We start from the raw sequence: 13,394 nt of genomic DNA on the forward strand, positions 1-13,394 counted from the left end.
ACAGACGCAACTAAAGCCACGTGGTGTCAGCATATTGCACCTCTGTAAATTGCTTTTTGCTTATACTTCGGCATGGCCACTAGGTCAGAGGTGTTCAAAATTAATTATTCTGACTAAGTGAAGTGATGATTTTAATCTTTATTACAATATATAAATAAATGCAATTTATAGACCTTATGAATTATTGGATTACGGCCCAGATAACGGTCCGTAATCCAAACATGCATCATCATGTAACCAACCTTTTAAAAGGTTGGTTACATGATGATAAGGATTTTGCAAATAGAAATAATCTAGGGATGTTTTGGCTATGAAGGTGGCTTGGCCATGTCCGGAAAATACGACAGCGAATTGAAATGATGATCAACCAAATAAGTAAAACTGTTGAGGGGGAAAAACCGAATACTCGAAATTTAGTAGAAGAAACCAAAACGACAGCATAATAATGTAACTACAGGTCCAATACCGTGGAGAGATTCAATCATCTTGGCACCAACAAGAATAGGATTCAAACAAAGATTCAAATCAAATTACTATAGGGCGGAAGCTCTCTGTTATTCATTAAACGCGCTTCTAAAATCCAAACTGATATCTAGAAATGCAAAGATCAGGTTATTCACAATTATTATTATACCTATCACAATTTACCAGAGACCGACAGTAGGTCTCTAAGGAGGAAAATAAGCTGCAAACATTTGAAAAAAAAAAAGGTACTGAGAAAGACTTTTGAACCAGTATTTGATACTCATAATGGTGGCTTAAAAATCAAAAAGAAAGAAAGTTCTGTGACATTACCAAAAAACTCTAGTAATAAACTACATCAAAAGCAACGGACTGAAATCAGCTGGTCACATAAACCATATGTCAGGAAAGAGAATACCAACGAGATGAAAACAGAGTTAGGAATGATGTAGTAAGACTTGGAATCGCAGGCTGGAGGCATTGTATAACAAAATGAATAAAGGCATTGTATAACAAAAAATAAAATTGGATATTCGGTTTTAGGACCATTCGATAGTATTATTATTACTACTACATTCTTTAGAAAACACGTTGCCTGAAATTTCCCCCATCCCCGTTATTTTTCTTTTAATTACCAGATAACATGCATCATACTCTTTTTCTTTTTCAACAAATATTAAACATATTAGTAACAACAACAACAAAAAACAAATTGTAAATTATGGTTACTGAGAAAAACCACATCCATTCATGCATATTACTTGCGCCTGAGACTAACTCTCCCTTCTTAGGCCCACATGCTGTGATCTATTCACCCTCAAAAATAGACCACTAATTTAAGGCCATCCTATCTGCCGTGCAGGGACTAAGAAAGGGGAATTATTATGATTATTTTTCTTCGCCCTTTGCAGCCATGACATATCTGTGAGGGTTCCAAAATATTTCTTATCCAGAAATAGTAATGTATTGTAGTAGAAGGGTTTTAGGAGCATAAGCGACTGAGATCATATGCTCCATATATGCGGTCTGTAAATTGCGTGTGCTCTATGGTCGATTTTCTGTTGGCTGGATCAAAAACTGGGAGTTTCTGGGAGAAAAACCATGCAACCCTCGCCTGCGACCGACTAACTCAGCCACGTTGTGGAAAAGACCCATAAAAATTCATCACGTCATCGACGGGACTCGAACTCAGCTCTTTTCCATCCGACATGGGGAGGATGGCGATTCTACCAACTGTGCTACCCACTAGGGCGAAAACTGTAATGGAAGAGTGTCTGGGCCAAGAACTTCAGTTCAACTGTCAATCCGCATAGTTCTGACACTCCATTAAAACGTGAAGGCCAACTCCTATGTCAACAGGTGTATCCAGCTGACTCTTTCGCTGTCAACTATGAAAGTTGCAATCATAAGCCATGACAATTCGAGCAAAAAATTCCAAACTTCAACCAGGGACCGCCTCTTCTTCATGTTAACAACACCAGTAGATGGGAGGGAGTGATACGTAGGAGGTGCAGCAATAAAGTTCCTGGACTGGTTACGGCATATTCGATAAGTATGAATAAAGACGGAAGAGGGATATTGTAGTTCAAGCTTCCTCCAACAGATAGTAGTACAGAGATTGTCCACTAGGCTGACAGGTTGCAAGTAACAGCCAGTTTCGTCAGTAGAGTTAACGTTCCTGACGATTTTGTAATGGAGCAAAGAGTGAATAACAAATTTTGCTTTAAACTAGGAAAATCTGCATATGCATGAAGATATGTATGAAGTGTTAAAACTTTTTCATCACCATAAAACTATTTATGATGAAACGCTACTACCAGTGTGTTTGAATGGCATAAGCGGTTCAAAGACGAACGTGAGGATGTTCGCAATGGCCCAAGAATGGGCGTCCATCAACTGGCGCAATGGCAGAGCTGCAAAAGCTCCAGAAATTGCGCGAAGAGATCATAGTGGTAGCAGTAATAGAGGCATGTGATGCAAGAAAGCAAGCGTTTGAGCTTATGTAACATCAGCCAAAAAAAAATGTAACATCAGCCAAAAAAAAAAAAACAATTTCACACATCCATTTCCTCTAAAAGTTTGTCCAGTTCCTCCCTGAATTTATTTAAGCTATCAACTTCCACAACGACACAGAAGTTTGTTCCAGCAATTAACCACCTGCTGGAGGAAAATTACCGCACATCTATTCAACAACTGTCTTTCCTCAAATTAAATTTACGCCCCCTCAGGTTCGTAAACAGAGCAAGCGGAAGAATTCCATCAGAATTCAGCGCACCCAACCCATTTAAGGCCCTATACACCTCAATCAAATCACCTTGCAGTTGCCTAGTCTCCAGCCGCTGAAATTTGCAGAACTTAAGCCTTCCTTGGTAAGCGGACCCCTTTGCTCCCCTCGCCAATCGTGTTGCCCTTCTCTGTATACGTTCAAGCAACTCTACATCCTTGCTAAAATGAGGCCTCCACACCTGTACGCAGTACTTAAGGCGTGACCTGACCATTGACTTATACAAATGGACAATCACCTTTTCCCTGCTAGCAAAATCCCTGTATATCATTGACAATACCCCATGACTTGCTCTGGCAGCCTGTCTGCATTGCTCAGAAAACTTCATATCTGACTGCACAATCCTCCCAGGTCTTTTTCATTTTCTACCACTCTAAGTATAGTACCACACAGTTGGTGCGTTTCTCTGGGGTTACTTCAACCCATATGAAGTACTTTGCATTTGTCAATGTTAAACTTCAGTTGCCACTTCTCAACCCATCTGCCCAAATTTTCTAGGTCCTGTTGCAGTAGCACACTGCCATTACTGTCATTAACAATCTGCCAACCTTTGTATCACCCGCAAACTTCGACATTAAGCCTGATATACTTTCATCACTACCATTGATAAATATATAAAACAACAGTGGGCCCAACACCGAACCCTATTGGCTTCCACTAACAACATTAATCCACGAAGAGCAGCGTACATTGATTACAACTCTGCCCTTTTCTCCCATTCAACCACCCTTTTATCATTGTAACAACTTACCCTTAATACCATACTACTCCAATTTGTACAGTGATCTTCCAGGCGCAGCAGTGTCGAAAGCATTGCGGAAATCCAAGTATTTGATATCAAAATTATTTTTTGCATCCAGTTCCTTTGTAACCACATCATATTATCCGATAAAATTTGTCAGACAAGACTTTTTCTTAACAAACCCATGCTGTGTCTGAATTATTGCTGCAGTCTTGTCTAGACAATCCTGAATGCATCTTTAACCAGTGACTCCATTATTTTACCTGGAACAAAAGTTAAACTAACTGGTCTCTAATTACTCATGTCACCCTTAGATCCCCTTTTGTGAATTGGGGATGTATTTGCACATCTCCAGTCCGTGGGGACTTCCTTGATTCCAAGGATGCTCTCATAATTATGGCTAAAGATTTGCTTACTTCCTTTGCCGCCTCCTTTAATATATTCCACCCACCCCAAGGGCCTTTCTTATATTTAACTTCAACAATCTCTCCTCCACTTTTCTCTCAGTTATTACAAAATCATTAAGCATCCTGTTGCAGTTTGACAAACTTCTGGCATTTTCCTCCCTTAATAACTCTTCATGTGTGAATATAGATGCAAAATACTCATTCAGCTTATCAGCTATCTGAGCAGGATCATCAACAGTCGAACCACTGATATTAAGTGGACCAATCTGATTCATCCCTTCCTTCTAGAGTTTATACAACTAAAGAAGTTCTTTGTTTTTCTTAGCATCCTTTGCCAAAGATTTCTCGTAAATCTGCCTTCTCTTGCCTAATTTCCTTTATGACTTGATTACAGACTAGCTTATATTTGCCATCGGATTCTGTGTTGCCTGATACTTTATATGTATCCCATTCATTTTTCCTCTCTGCCACGAGTCTCATTAGTTCATCTAACATCCATTTAGGATGTTCGATGAACCTTGAACAATATTTCTTAGTTGGTATGAAAAGCCTAGTACACTTCAAGATTAATTCCCCGAAGGCCTCCGATTTAAAATTCACCGTTGGTAACATCATCAGTTGATCCCACTGTATAGAATTTAAAAACTCTCTGAGACCACTGTAATCACCTTACGAAAGCAAAAGTGACTAAGACAAAGGTTATCTGCCTTTGATGTCTTGACCAGCACTTCAAATTCATCAAATTTATTTACTATACTTCTAGCATTGGTGTAATTGCACCGATTCTTATTCTTAGTTACCCTAACACAGCCCATGTATTTATTTGTTTCATGATGACTCCCACCAGTTCCCGAAACCCCAAGCACCCTACTCTCCAGGCCGTTGCTCATTCTAATAGAAGCAGTGCAAACATCGTCTTCACCTCTGCATTCGACAACTTTTAACCTTTTAGTCCATGAATTCCCCCAAGCTAGCAGTTTTCCGACCCACCTAACGCTGCATCAAAAAAAATTACTATACTACTATATTAGGGTTATCCGTAAATGATTACATTAACCTGTATTCGTGTCTATAAATTGCGTGTGTTCTCTGGTCGATTTTCCTGTTTTTCTGGACGAAAAAACCCCCGTTTCTGAGGGGGGAAACCTTGCTATCTACGCCTGACCGACTAACTCAGCCAAGGAGTGAAAAAAGCCCACTAACGTTCCTCGCGTCATCGACGGGATTCGAACCCGGGCCTTTTCCACCCGGTGTGGGGAGGACGGTGACGATACCACTGTGCTTCCCACGCAGACAACCCTCGACAGCATCAGCAAAACTCTTGCATCCCTTCTGTTTAAGTGCATCCCATCTCTGTAGAAGCAGTCTCTCTTGTTAACAAGCACAGACTAGACCACGCTGAGAAATATTCTACCCAATGAGCCTTGCACAATCCCTCCAGGGCCGAACTGATTGACAAGTTTCTCATCATATGCTCCCTCCTATCGTGTCTCTTTGCAGAATTGGAGACACTTTCAAATTTCACCCTAACTCACGACTTTTTTTTAGCATTGACCTGTATTTGTTAAGTAAATCTACAGATCTCCTACACTTAATGTCATTAATGCCAACGTGTACAATATCACCCTTTGTGCCCTTAAAAGATATCTGCCCTACAATGTCATCCACTTTTTCCACTGGCAGACATATCCTGGTTCTGTTCCATCTATCCTTTATACATAATATATTACCCGTCTCCCTGACAATAGAGTCACCGACAATAACAAACTCCTGTGGGACCAGCGCATTCTGCTTTGGAGATTGCAGCTGTGTTGCCTGATGCACAAGAGTGAGCTCTGGCGTTGAGTTGGGCAGCTGAGAGCTTCATGGGTCCCCCATTTAATACCTTCAAGGGCATCTACCCGTCTTTAAATTCTCAAGGTGCCCATTAGAACGCCGAGATGGCGCCTAATTTCTTGACACTCTCTGCACCTAGCACACACACAAAGACATTCTCCTTGACTAGATCATGTTCTGTTCCAGAGAGGTGGGCACACATTTCACAAGTTGCACATTTTTTTAGGCTGTGATGCGTTGGAGAATAGCCCCCCCCCTCGGTTCTCCCCAGAGTCACAACACTCCTGATACTTCGTGCCCGTTGCTTTGCTGCTCTGGAGCATGATATAGAAATTAATAATGAAAATTAATAAGATGAATAAATTTAATTAATTAATTATCCATACTATACTATCTAAGTATACTACCTAGAGCTACCTAATTACCACAATTAAAAATTTGAATTACCTACCTCTCCTATACAAAAACAATGGCTGCAAGATTCGAATGAAATAACGGTTTTATGTATATTAAGTAGTAAACTACAAAAACTCTACCTAAATTAAAAATAAAAATAACCAGCGTAACTAGACCGATAAGGCTACTTATAAAGTACAATATAATATGGTAATTAAGTAAATAAAATGGCAAACACTTATCGCTTTTTTTGGAGCCTGTAATTCACAGTTGGAACTTTTAAAGAGAGTCAGCGCCTTCACTCTCAGAATGATGGCTAATGAGTTGGATATGCATAAGGAGACGATTCATCAAATTAATTGAATTTCTCCAAATTCATTAATTAAATTCAAAAAAAAAAAATTTTTAATTTTCTGTTTATACTCCGGCACGACAACCAAGTCAGTAGAGTTTACAATAAATCGTCAATACAAATATTTATCGTATTTAGTAATCACGGGCTTGAACCCCGGTCCACTCAAGGAACGCACGCTATGCACTGTCGCTCCTGACCACTGGGCTACGTCAGGCCATTATCAAATTAATTGAATGTGTAGGTTCCTCCAGCGTCGGTTGGAGGAACTTGTACATCAATCATAATCCCCATACCCAAGAAGATGACACCAACAGTTAAGCCAAGACTACTGAACTATAAGTCTAATTTCTCATGCATCCAAGATTCTGCTGAAAGTATCAAAGTTCGTATGGAGAGTCATATTGAACAAGTTCTGGATGACTCACAGTGCAGTTTTCGCAGAGCCAGACAGACCGAGAGTTGCTACTGGAACTTTGAGTGTTAGGAAGTAATCTGGAGAGAACTGTTCCCATTGCTTGAGAAAATCGGATGCAAGATTATCGGACTGATCTGTGACTTATATAGAAGGCAAATGCATTGATAAGAGTGAGGGGAGAACTGAAAGAAAAAAACTAAAGTTAAAAAGGGAGTAAGATAGGGATGCTTACTTTCACCTGGTTTGCTCAATGCTTTTGCCGAAGTGATAATTAAGGAGGCACTTGGGAATAAGAAGTGGGGGTTAAAATAGGTGATAAGTACCTACAGGGTATTAAGTTTGCAGATGATCAGGTCATACTAGCAGGTTGGCCCGCCACGCTTCAAAAAATGATCAAATGACTAAATAAGAAAGCGCTGAAGTATGGAATTTTGATAAACGTGATGAAAACAAAGGCAATGATGATTGGTAAAAGGTTAATTCCCTTCCGAACTGAAATCGATGGAGTAAGAATAGAACAAGTAGAGCACTTTAAGTATCTGGGGCAGTTATTTACACAGGACATTTCATGTCAAATTGAGATTCAACCCAGAATTGCAATGGCAAAACAACTTCAAGAATAAACTGTCGTTGATTGCACAGAAGAAGATATCGCAGGAATTTAGGAAGAAGATAGTAATGACATATATCTGGTCAGTGGCATTATATGCAGCAGAGACGTGGATTCTAATAAAGAGAGGCAAAAAGAGACTTGAGGCCTTCGAGATGTGCTGCTGGCGCAGGATACAAAAATTTAAATGGACTGAAAAAGTGTCAAATGTGGAAGTATTAAGACATGTCCAAGAACAAATGAAAATCTAGGTAGAATAAGATAAACTAAATTCAAATGGGTGGGCCATGTGATTCGAGATGGTGATTTGCTTCTGGATGCAATGGAGGAGACTGGAGGGAAAACGCCCTAGGAGTAGACCAAAAAAGACCTTCATTGGGACGTTGCTGGATGAAGCAAGAATTCGAAATTGAGGAAAAAAACAAACGGCATGGGAGAGATAAAGATGGCGACAGCTCATCAGAGGAACTGACCAATCACAAGACTGAATTACTGATGATGATATCAAATCAAACGGAGGAAAAACAATTTTTCAGTTTTGAAGTCTGCGCGAGTACCACAGTGGTATTGTCACCATCCTCCCGACGCCGGGTGAAAAAGGCATGAGTTTGAATCCCGTCGATAACGCGAGCAACTCTAATAGGCTTTTTTCACTCCGTGGCTGAGTTAGTCGGTCTCAGGCGCAGATAGCAACGTTTTCCCCCCGAAAAACTGGGTTTTTTTCGTCCAGCAAAACAGGCAAATCGACCAGAGAACACACGCAACTTATAGACAAAATAAATATATGGGTTGATGTAATCATTTACGGGTGACCCTAATAACGCAATATAGTTTTTTTTTTTTTTTTTTCAGTTTTGAAACACCTCGTATAAAACAATTTTTTTCTACGCACATGTCCTACAAGTAAAGCATTTCCCGTTCTCTCAAACATAATATTCATGGAATCAAAATTTTTGACTCCAGAAATGTATCCACCGTGACATTTTTGACACGCATCTTGAATAACCACTGCCACTAACAGCTTGGTGCTTTTTTTTTATTCCTAGAAACTCAAGTATTTCATCTTGCAAAAGAAGAAAACGACCAGTGAATACATTATTTACAGAAAATACACTAATACCTCATGGCTTTAGCTTCCTCAACGCAACCCAACCCATTTGTCGTACTTCCTCCACTAACTACCTCGATATTTGAAATAAAAACCGTAAAGTTATTATAGTTACTGATATTAAACAACCACGTTGGTTGCTGACCCTCGCAGATGTCAGCAACCAACGTGGCTGCGATCGCTGTACTTCCAAGCTCCCTACGAAATGCCTGGATTCGAATCCCATCTAAAAGAGGAGGAACTTATGAGTTTTTCTCACACTGAGAATTTCCTCGGTCTCAGATGATAAATATGTAATTTTTGTCCAGGAGTTTTTGGATTTTCAACCGGAAAACAGGAAATCTGCCCATAAAATACATACTGAAGCTATAGAATACATATTAAGCGCCATCTATAACCATAAGGAGTCAAGTCAGTTCTGTCTGTAGTCGCGTGCATACTTACGATTTACTGAAACAATTTACTGGCGTCTCTTTGGCTGCCTCGCACTTAAGCTAAAATACAACTGGTTGCTTATTCTAAACTCCAGTTACTATTGTTGTTTTGAATAAATACCAAGGCAACTAATGGTACTTCAGTAAAGAGACATCAGCGCCAATATCTTTAATTATTATGACGAAGTCATAAAAGAGTTGGATACAATAAACAACTTTGACACTATTTACCTTGACTTCAGTAAAGCTTTCGATAGGATTCCTCGATGAAAAGCTATTATATAAACTGGAACAAAGTGAGTTTACCAGTAAAATTGTTCGTTGGGTCAAGGGCTGACTAAAATATAAGAGGTAGTCAAAAATGAACATTCTGTATGGTATATCAGTGCAGGAAGAGGTGTCCCTCAGGGATCAGAGTTAGGGCTACTTCTGTTTCTTAAATTTCTTAATGAGGGAGTGAAGTGAAAGTAGTCAAGTTTGCCGATGATTTAAAAGAAGGTTGGTAACAACCATTTAAACAAAGGTGGTACAAGATTTTTTGCCAATATTATTGAGGATACCTTAGAGGTTCAGGGAAACTGCTAGTTCGGGGGGAAATGGGTAATATAGATACGCGTTTATCTGATAATATTGGTCAAAGTAACGCTTGCAATTACCTCAAGAGTTCTTGTTTTTTACCGCAACAGAACATAGTAGCAAGATGTTTGAGAGCACAAACATTTATTTCAAATGAGTGGGTAGCTAATGCCAGGGAAGCTAGCTTAAATAACTTTAAGGGGTGTGTCAGTGTGGCTAACTATACAATAACACTAAGTCTTAATTGTTTATATAGTAATATCAGAAGTGTCGTCAATGAAATGAGTGAATTCGAACTACTGGTTAGGACAAGTAACGCTGACATAATAGGGCTTACAGAAAAGTGGTGCCACCCGGAGATAGGAGATTATGAGTTTCAGTATGTATAATGTATTTAGGAAGGGTAGGGAAGATAGAAGGAGTGATGGGGTCATGCTTCTTATCAAAAGCAGGCTGAGTGCGAAGAAAGCTTTCCCATATACAGACGTTTCACATGCAGTGTAGAATCTGCATGGTGTGAGATTGTTGGAGCAAAGGTATAATGAGAGTGGGAGTAATCTACAGGCCAGGTGATTGTGAAGATTATGACGAAAGTGTCTACATGAAAATGGAATGGGCAAGTAAGGGTGAATGTCTTATTATGGGTGATTTTAATTTGCTTATAATTGATTGGAGCAAATGGGAAGGAAACTCCACATGGGAGACATTTTTAAATCAACTAGATGATTGCTATTTGTATCAACATGTCTGGGAAAGTACTAGGGAAAATAATACTCTAGACCTCATCATCACCCATGAACCAGATGATATAATAGGGCGGACAGTACAGGAAGTGATCACGGAGTTCTACGGTGGACGATGAAGACAGAGGCAGCAGTCGTTAAAGGCAAAGGAATGGGTTGTAATTTCAGGAAAGGAAATTACGATGGCTTAAGATGCTACATGGCCTCTATTAACTGGGTAGATAGCGAATACAATTGATTTATGGTATACCTTTAAAACATTAATCACAGAAGCCCTAAATGCTTATATACCATTAAAAAATATTCCACGAGGATGATTCCAAGTTGGATGAATAATGAAGTTGCCAATTACTTGAGCATAAAAAGACGGCATTGAAAATATACAGAGCAATAAAAAGTACTGAAGCCTACACTGATGTGCAAAACTTCACCAACACTATTTCTAAAGGTTGCAACCACAAAATCTTTACTTAAGGTACTCTTTACTGATGAGAGTAGATTCAGTCTCAGCAGCGATTCTGGATGTCAGCTAATCTGGCGAGAAGTTGGCACACGGTATCACCCCGCAAACATCACTGAAAGGGATCGATATGGTGGTCGAGGTGTTCTCATCTGGGTAGGCGTTATCTTGGATGGATACAACTCCAGATACTGGAAGGCGGTACTGTAACCGGTGCACTCTACTGTACTGAGGTAATCATTCCCCATTTGCGTCTGTTCCGAGGTGCCACTGGCCCCGAGTTCGTGTTTATGGATGATAACTCCACACCCCATCGCACTGCAGCTGTTGATATACTTTTGGAAAGTGAGGACATTGTTCGTATGGATTGACCTGCGCGTTTTTTACCGAGCTAAATCCCATCGAACACATATGGGACGCTCTGGGGAGATGCCTAGTGGCACGTCCACACCCACCAGAAAATGTTCACTAGCTGAAGATGGCGCTGACAGAGGAATGGACGATGTTACCGCAAGAACTTATCAACAACATCGTTATAAGTATGAACAGGCGGTGCAAAGCCTGCATCATCGACATTAGGGGTGGCCATATCTCCTACTGAGGACCACCTCTTCCCTTTATTCCATCTTTGGCAGTGATGCATCTGTATCATGGCAGCCAGTGCTATGTTGCCATTTTTTAATAAAGTCCCCCTGTACCGTTTTGTTTCCGCTATTGTGTCGATGTTGTTTCCTTCATCATTTCTGTACCCCACGAGGTTGCTTTGGTATGCTTTTTTCCATACCTAGGTAACTCCCATGAGAAGCTACAGGTGAAAACCTGAATGGTCCTTAAATGTTGCACACCAGTGTATAACAGCTACAAATTGATCTGTAACAGTGCCACAGAAAAGGATAGGCTGTCATAAGAAGATTATGAGAAATCGCTGGCAAAGAGAGAAAAGAAGGGGGGATAAGGAATTCTTCACATATATAAATGCAAAGAAGAGAAGGACAAACCAGACTGGACCCTTATGTAATGTATGTGGATTAGTATTAGATAACCCAGCTGAAGTTCCAGATGAACTCAACAGTTACTTTGAATTATAAAAACCCTTTACGTCAATGAGAAATTATGGAAGTGAATTTAAAAAAGTAATTAATGATGTTGATATTTCACATATTAATTTAATGAAAAACTTTCGAACCTACAGGCCGTAAGGCTCCTGAGGTTGATGGCATATACCCTATAATCTTAAGGGAGGCGGCAAGTGAAGGCGTTGAACAATTGAGGCTAATTAGGAGAGCATCACTGGACTTGGGAGTGATTCCCTTGGATTGGAAAAGTGCCAATGTGTCTCCAATACATAAGAGCGGTTCTAAGAGTGAAGTGGGAAATTACCAGCCGGTTAGTCTAACTTCAGTAATAGGGAAAATCAAGGAGACAATGATCAAGGATGGAATTCAGGATCATTTAGATAAAAATGGAATTCTGAAGGATACTCAACATGGTTTTGTAAAGGGGAAATCATGTTTAACTAATCTGGTTAGCTATTCTGACAGGGTCACTCAAGACCTGGACTTAAGGAATAATTTCGACATTGTTTATTTGGATTTCAGCATAGAAAGCGTATGAGCGGTTACTTTATAAGCTGCAACAGGTTGGAATCACTGGGAAAATTCTTAGATGGATAGCTGGATGTCTTCAGGGCAGGAGGGTTGTAATAAATTATTATTCCTCAGATTCGGTTGAGTTGATGTAAGAAGTGGGATTCCCCAAGGATCAGTATTAGGCCCACTGTTGTTTTCAATTTTCATAAACAACATCGATGAAGGGATAGAGGGCGTGATGTCTAAATTTGCAGATGATGTTAAAATTGGTAGCGTATTTAATGATCACTGTCAAGCTGAGCTTCTTCAGAGAGACCTAGATAGACTTCAGGAATGGTCAGAAAAATTGCAGCTATGCTTTAATCCAGCAAAGTGTAAAGTATTGCACCTGGGGAACAGTAACTCCGAAATCACTTATACGTTTTGCGGAGTTGAACTGAAGCCAGTAGTGGAGGAAAGGGACTTGGGTATTACGATACGGTCAGACATAAAGTTCTCCGAGCATTGTAGACTGGTTACAAAGAAGGATATGAAGCCAGTGGTTTGGCATTCTCGCTTCAATTTGGATTCAAACAAGGGTGCTCCACAATTGATGCTCTATCTAAAACCCTCAAAGTTGCAGAACAGCCGGATGCAACTTATGTACTGGCAATCTTCATTGACTTCAAAAGAGCTTTTGACACAGTGTGGTGGCCGGGCGTTCTTCAGAGGGCCAGAGTCTCTAATTGTACCTGGAATTTCTACCACTGCCTCAAAAGCTAGTTCTCCAACCGCAAGGTCAGCATTAAAACAAAATATCACAGCATCACCAGACATCTGACCCGAGGCTGTACCCAGGGCTCCATCCTGGGGCCAGCTGTCTGGAATATGATACTCGACGACTGGCTCCTGAGGGACTACCCACACACTACTCAGCTTTCTTACGCCGACGACATGGTTATCATCATCGAGGGTTCCACCCGCACCACCATAGAAAC

At 40.2% G+C, this 13,394-nt stretch overlaps 1 protein-coding gene across 2 annotated transcripts in view; it reads left to right on the forward strand.

Moving 5' to 3' along the window:
- The window catches only part of RhoGAP100F (Rho GTPase activating protein at 100F), a 271,546-nt gene that overhangs the window by 192,315 nt on the left and 65,837 nt on the right, over positions 1-13,394 (forward strand). The window lies entirely within an intron of this gene.

Source organism: Mastigoproctus giganteus, chromosome 12 (assembly GCF_048544385.1).
Source record: "Mastigoproctus giganteus isolate SK-2022 chromosome 12, ASM4854438v1, whole genome shotgun sequence".
Classification (NCBI taxonomy): domain Eukaryota; kingdom Metazoa; phylum Arthropoda; class Arachnida; order Uropygi; family Thelyphonidae; genus Mastigoproctus; species Mastigoproctus giganteus.